This window comes from Nicotiana attenuata, chromosome 2, assembly GCF_001879085.1.
Source record: "Nicotiana attenuata strain UT chromosome 2, NIATTr2, whole genome shotgun sequence".
NCBI classification, from domain to species: Eukaryota; Viridiplantae; Streptophyta; class Magnoliopsida; order Solanales; family Solanaceae; genus Nicotiana; species Nicotiana attenuata.
The window spans coordinates 67,664,769-67,671,955 of record NC_031990.1 but is presented as its reverse complement, the minus strand read 5'-3'; positions in this window follow the sequence as shown (position 1 = coordinate 67,671,955).

The following is a 7,187-nucleotide window of genomic DNA, read 5'->3' as shown; positions in this document are numbered from 1 at the left end:
CTCACATCCGGTGAGAATCAAGCCAGCGTAGTTCGGGCAGATTTGCCAAAATCAAAACTATTTTGAACAACAATTTTCTTTCTATTTTTCTAAATATTTTTCTCTTTTTCTTTTTGTTCATTTTTCAAAAATCCGGCAGCATTTCGGTACTATTTGGGCATTGGGTTTTTTCAAAACAAATGGTCACCCTCACTTAGTCCTAACACTGCTATTTTTCATAATTTTCACTCATTATATACAAGTCGGCCAACATGCAAAGACGAGCAAATAAATGCGTAAGATGCATCAGGATGGTCAATTCATTTTAGGTCACCTGTCCTAGACGGACCCAACCCCTGTGTTGAGTCCCCTAAGTCAAATGCACATGATGCAAACAAACGTCCTACTAGGGATCCAGCATGAGTTTTTGTTCTTCTAGGTTTAAACACTAGGTTTATTTGTCTAGACCTGGGTTACCCGAGCGGACAACTCGAGCCGAGGAGGAGGCAGCGTATCGGGGATACAGATGCTCCGCCGGCTTAGCAACTTATCCAAACCTCGTTCTAAATTGGGAAAGACTCTAAACAGAAGAGAAGCTACACGAAGTGCACCCTTCTCCATGATGTAGAAGACTCAGAGAGAGGAAGAGATTCGCGACAGTTTATATACAATTCAACAAATATCAAAGCGGTAAAACATTTAGCACATATAGCAGGGAACATGGATAAAAATCATATAAAGCCAAATATAATAATTGTACTATGCTCGAATTCTTGAACCCTGAATAGAAATTCTGGGTTCGTGTCCCAAGCAGAGTCGCCAGAGCTGTCACACCTCCTTATTTTACACACCTACCCCGAAGGATAAATGTAAAAGGGAGTTTTTCCATTTAAAGTGACATTATTCGAAATGGGATTATTTATTTATTTTTAGAGTCGCCACTTGGGATAGGATTGGCTTTTGGTGTCCCAAATCGAGGAAACTTTTCGACTTCCCAATTGGAAGGTGTTAGGCACCCTCGGATCCCATGGTTCTAGCACGGTCGCTTAAATTATCATAAATGGATAAAATCTAATTTTTATACATGTTCCAATCTACAGGGCAATTTTAGGATTATTTACCGCTTTTAGCTAATTTTTAAGAAAGTGAACGTTGCTTAAAAACATATTTTTAGATCACGTCACATGAAATGCACCCGGATCCTCGACACATTCTTATTCAACGTTTTGGGATTTGGATTTGGGTTGCATGAAATGCATACCCGTATTTAAGAAGGTAAAATTATTAAAAGCACGCCTAAAGGGACTAACGGGTTATTATCTTTGCGGGAGGCCGTGAAATTCGCTAAACGGCACGCCCCGAATTCTAAGTATTTTAATGTACGCCTTTAAAGAGGGCCCCGCAATTTATACATTTTTGTTTGGCGGGGCTCACCTCATTTTATCATTTATGGCCAGTCTAAAGCAAACTACGATTTTCTATTTAAATTTGTCTCTAAAGAATCCTAGTTAATTAATCTTATCAACGCTATTATTAAGGGTAATTATTAAGAGTAATCAGAGAATTTGGGCTTCTAGTTCAAGTCCACACTCGAACAAGAGGAGAACCTCTTAATTCGAGCATGCTACTTAACTAGCAAGCCCTAAACCCAAATTACCAACTTAATATTAACAAGTCCAGCCTTTACCATTTTTGGGCCTTGACTGTTTGGCCCAGGCGTGTGAAAACATCCGCTTTAACACACTGGGCCTGTTGTCGCACAACTGACCAAAATCTAATGAACCCCAAACCTCACGAGAAGCAGACTGAAGAAACACTGGGTCTGTGGCTATATCACAGGCCCAGTTAATCTTGAACAGAACGGGTGATGTTGTTTGTGCTTCCAATGAGCCCAAATTTGACATTAACCTTGGCTCTAGGCCGATCAACAGGTTAGTAATGTAGTTGTGTAATTAAAATATATTGATTCCTATTTATTTACTTGTTAGTGTTTATCTTTCTCAATCTGAAAAGATTTGATCAACTCTTAAATCCTCATGCAAGTAACAGTATGCTTATTCATTTTAGACTTGGCCTAATACACAAACGATCTAGCTGAATTATATCAAAAGACAAGAGTGACTGAAACAAAATGGATGTATACACACTAGTTTTTGTACTACTGAGCATGCTGTCCAAGCCTAAATCAATATTTCGAATGTTCAGTTACTAACAAAAAAATGAAGACCTGAGATCAGTTTCTATACCTATGTTATTGCTTAACATTGAAAGCCAAACTAATCACCAAATAAAACTATACTAGGTTATTGAATAAACAACAGTCCTGTACAGATTCATAGCCTCATAACAGTCCAAATTAATTTCCAAACAGTCCTGATTATACAGTCCAATGATTATATCAACATAAATCAAAATTAAACTTAAACAAGTACAAACAACTGCTATCTATTCAACCATGGCAACTCGAACAGCCACATTTCAGGAGCATTTCATTTCATTCTTTTCACTTCAAAGCTACATCAAATCAGGTTCGAATGTGTACCTGGAAGTGTAAAGTAAAAAGAGAAAAGAAGGAGGTCAGCAGCAGTTCAGCAAATCACAGCAACGAGATCAGCAATAACACATCTTACACCAGCAAGTATAAGGCCAATTTTCAGCCCAAATCAAACCACAATACCCAGGAAGGAACGATAGAAGGGTAACGGCAACAAAATGACCAAAACCACACTGATTTTAACCCAAGTTTATTTAAAATTGAACCAGGAGCACTTTGAAGACTTCAACCACTAGAAACCGAGCTAGAAGATGCAAATTAAACACTACAACTTGAAATTCAACCCAAAATCACAATAAAACAGTATTTTTGTTGAGTTTTGCTGTATTTTTCTTTTGTTTTTGGTTTTTTTGGAAGAAATTAAGATCTAAGAGAAGTTTGAACTATAGGACTTCAGATTTGAATATTTGAATTTGAAATTCAAATTTCAGATCTTAAACTTGCAGAAAATGTATATTAGGGGGGAAATTTAGGAGCTGGAACTTTTTTGGAATTTTTAGATGTGTGAAACTTTTTTGGGAATTTTTCAGATTGTTAAAACTTGCAAATGAAGGCAGGTAGGCTGCCTTTTATAGGCAGGAAAGGGGCAGGAAGATTCTAGAATTCATTCACTCAGTTTCCCCCCTTTTTATTTTCAGATTTTGTTCACTAATCCTAAAGTTTTGACTTGTTGCCTAAGTTATTACCCTAAGTTCCTGAAACTGCAATTGAGGCCCTATTTTAGAAGCTTCTAGGGTGTTCTAGTTTAACCTACAGCATTCCTTTGTCATTTTAAGTGCCCAAAACACCCCTGAATACCCCTGAAATTACTTACCCAGGTCAAACTATCCTATCCTCTTGACTGAACCATGGTTAACTAACAAAACAACTCAACTATAACCAATCACCTAAAATTAATCGAAATTACACTGAAATAAAAGAATTACTAAACACAGAATAATAAAAATAATCAAACAATGATTAACAGGACTACCTAGAGATCAATTAATCATATAGAAGTAATACTGAAATGAAAGAACAATTTTACTAAATTTAAAGAAACTCATACGACCAATCAACAACTAAAAAAATAAAAATTAAGCTAAAAGGAAACAATTAGTAAATCAATCTCATTTATACTAAAAGAAATCAGAAAAACTAGGAAAAACAATTATCGAAATTCAAACTAAAACTTAGGACATGCTTAACCCTAACTTTTAAAAAAAATTCAAATCACAACTAGATTAACAAAAGAACAAATTATTACCATTAAAAGAAAAGCAAACACATCAGAATCAAAGTAAAACTAAAAGAAAAATCCAACTAAACTAACAATCAATGCTTGACCTAATCAAAATTAATCCAACACTTAAACACAGAAACAGAATTAAACAAAAAAATCAGAAAATTTAAAGCACTTACTGATTTTAAAATGAATGGCCCTTGCAAAATCCGGACTGAAATTTGTCCTTAATCGTGTGCTTCCATGAGAAACACAAGATCAAGGACTATTACAGTCCAAAATTCGACGAACTTCAGAGTTTGGAGAATTAGGGTTTGGAGGTCCATTTTCGATCTGAAATTCGAGGAGATGTAGGAGGATTTGGACGAAGATGGCTATGGATTTGGGAATAGGGCCTTGGGGAGAATATATGGTGTAAAATTGGGGTTGTTTAGTGGTGGCGCCGTCGTGGGCGGCGAAGCCGGCGCCACTGTTTTTGATTATTCGAGGAGATGGGCTCATATTCGAGGGAAAATATTTTGGGGGTTGGAAAGAGGAGGGGAAGGGGAGTTGATGGTGTAAATTTGGGGGCATTTGGAGGTTGGCCGCCGGCGGAGACGATTTTCGGCAGGCGGCGACGGCGGAGGGCGACGGTGAGGTGGATGTACGAGGAAGGGGTGTATTGTCTCTAGGGTTTTCTGATTTTTAAGACAATACTATATAAAATCTAGGAAGATTATGGGCCGTTGGATGATAGAAAAGGGACGAGCAAGATTGATTCTAACTTAATGATATCAAAACGACGTAGTATTGGCATGATACTGCGTCGTTTTGAGGGGTCTTAGGTGCTGAAGATTGGACCGGGTAAGAGAGTGAATTTGGGCCAATTTGAAGTGGGTTTTGGGGTTTTGGGCTTCGAAATTTTTGGCCCAAAGACTGGTGACTGGACTCCTTTTCTTTTTCTTCTTTTCTTTTTCCTTTTATTTTTTTATGATTTTATTAAATGTAGGATTAAAAATGAAAGCCCCAAATTGACTCTAAAATTATACTAATTAAAATTTCAAAATTAACTAATTTTTAATTTTAAAAGAAAACTTAAAAAAAATTAAAAGTAGAAATGCAAAGAACCATTTTTGTTATTTTTCTTTATTTTGTAATATTAAATGCGTACTATTTTGTATTTTTTTGGAATTATATCTATTAAAATGCACACAAAAAATGCAACCAAAATACAAAATCATGCAATTAATTCTTAAAATTCAAAAAATAAAAGAAAAATCCTAATTCTAATGAATTATATAGGAGTAATTAAACGAGGCAAAAATCACATGCTCACAAAGTCCGATACAATAGTCTGAAGAAAACATAAATGATAGAGGATAAGGGAGACACGGAGCTGTGGACATCAACAGCTACCTCGTAACTCCAAGTCACTGCCTGGTCTAGAAGGATCAGCGCTCAGGAGCGGACTCTGCTATGCCTGAATCTGCACACACGGTGCAGGGAGTAATGTGAGTACTCCGACCCAGTGAGTAATAATTATAAATAATGACTGAAAGCATGAAAACACGTAAAGGCACAAAGCAATTCTATATTAGGCAATAAAAATCACTTAAAGAAGTAAAAACGTGAAGAATCAAATGAAATCTCTTTCAAAAACAGGTAAATCAGGTAAAACAATAGGTAAATAGCTAGTAGAAATTTGCCCCTCGGGCTCAGTGTCAATTGATCAGCATAGTATCAGCCCCTCGGGCTCACTCTCAGATCATATGGGTACCCGCGCTCACTGTGGGTGTGCAGACTCCGACGGGGCCCCTTACGGCCCAAACGCTATATCAAGCCACCTCGTGGCATCATCACTCGTCACTCGGCCTCACATCACTCGGTCTCACCTCACTCAAGCCACCTCGTGGCATATAAAGTATCTCATATCACTTGGCATATCCTCACATATAGCCCTCGGCCTCACTCAGTCCAGGAATCATCACAAGCCCCTCGGGCATCAGTAAAACAGTAGTGCTCAGCCCAAACAACATTGAAAATATCATTTAAGTCCCCAAATTCGAGTAAAAGTGGCTGAGTTTGTAAAACAGTATTAATCGATAGGACTGAGTTCAAGTAATATGTCAAAATAGTGAGGAAACAGTGATAAAAGTCCACGAAGGATTCAAATAGTCAGCATGAAGCCCAAATATGGCAATAAGCCCAAATCATGATGATAACAAAAAAGTCTCAGTCAAATACACGGTAAAAACATCAATCGAGACGGACCAAATCACAATCCCCAATAGTAAACGACCCCGCGCTCGTCATTAAGCGCGTGTGTCACCTCAATATAGCACTACGTTGTGGAATCCAGGGTTTCAAGCCATCAGGACATCATTTACACTCACTACTCACCTCAAGCCGGCCAAAACTCTAGCTCGCTATGCCCGTGCCTCTCAAATTGGCCTCCTCACGCGTCGAATTTGACCAAAACCACAACGAATACGTCACAATATGCTAAGGGAACAAAACCCAATCGAAAATAATCGAAAAACATCAAAATTCCAGAAACTAGCAAAACCCGAGCCCTGGACCACTTCTCGAAACTCAGAAATTTTCACATCAACGGGTTCCTTATCTCGCCACAAGTCTGTACATATCAAGAACTCTCAAATCCGAGCTCAAATGGTCCATCAAATCCCAATCTAAAATCTCAAATTTCCAAGCCCTAGTTCTTCCCCTTTTAGCTAAGTTTTCATGAATTTCTAGGTTAATTCCATAATTAAATCATGTTTTTAGTTCATAGAACTTACTTCCAATTAATCCTCTTCGAAACCCTCTTCAACTTCTCCCAAATAGCTCTCAAAATGTTTAACAATGGAGGAAAAATGGCTTAGACTCGCGAAGGAAATGTTTTAAAACCCTTCTGCCCAGTTGTGATTTTCTTCTATGCGAACGCGATGGCCATCTCGCGTTCGCGATGAACAAATATTCCTCTGACCAAAATTACCCTTCGCGAATGCGTCTGAAGACTCGCGAATGCGAAGCTTCTGCTGCCTCCACTACGCGAACGCGATCCACATCGTCGCGAACGCGATGAGCAAAACAGACGGGGCCCAGGCCCTCCTACGCGAACGTGTACAACTCCCCGTGAATGCGAAGCTCAAGAACCTCTCCCAACGCGAATGCGAGACCCAAACGCGAACACGAAGCACAAAACTCAGAGCACCCAAACTCCTTCTACGCGAACGCGAGGTCCTTCTCACGATCGCGAAGGTAAAACTGGACCTGCACTGCTGCGACATTTTCTGCTATGTTTTTCAACTCCAAACTTCCCGTTAGCCATCCGAAATCACCCCGAGGCCCCCAGGACCTCAACCAAAAGCACCAACACATCCTAAAACATCATCCAAACTTGTTCCAATCACCAAAACACCTCAAATAACACCAAAACCATCAAATTACATT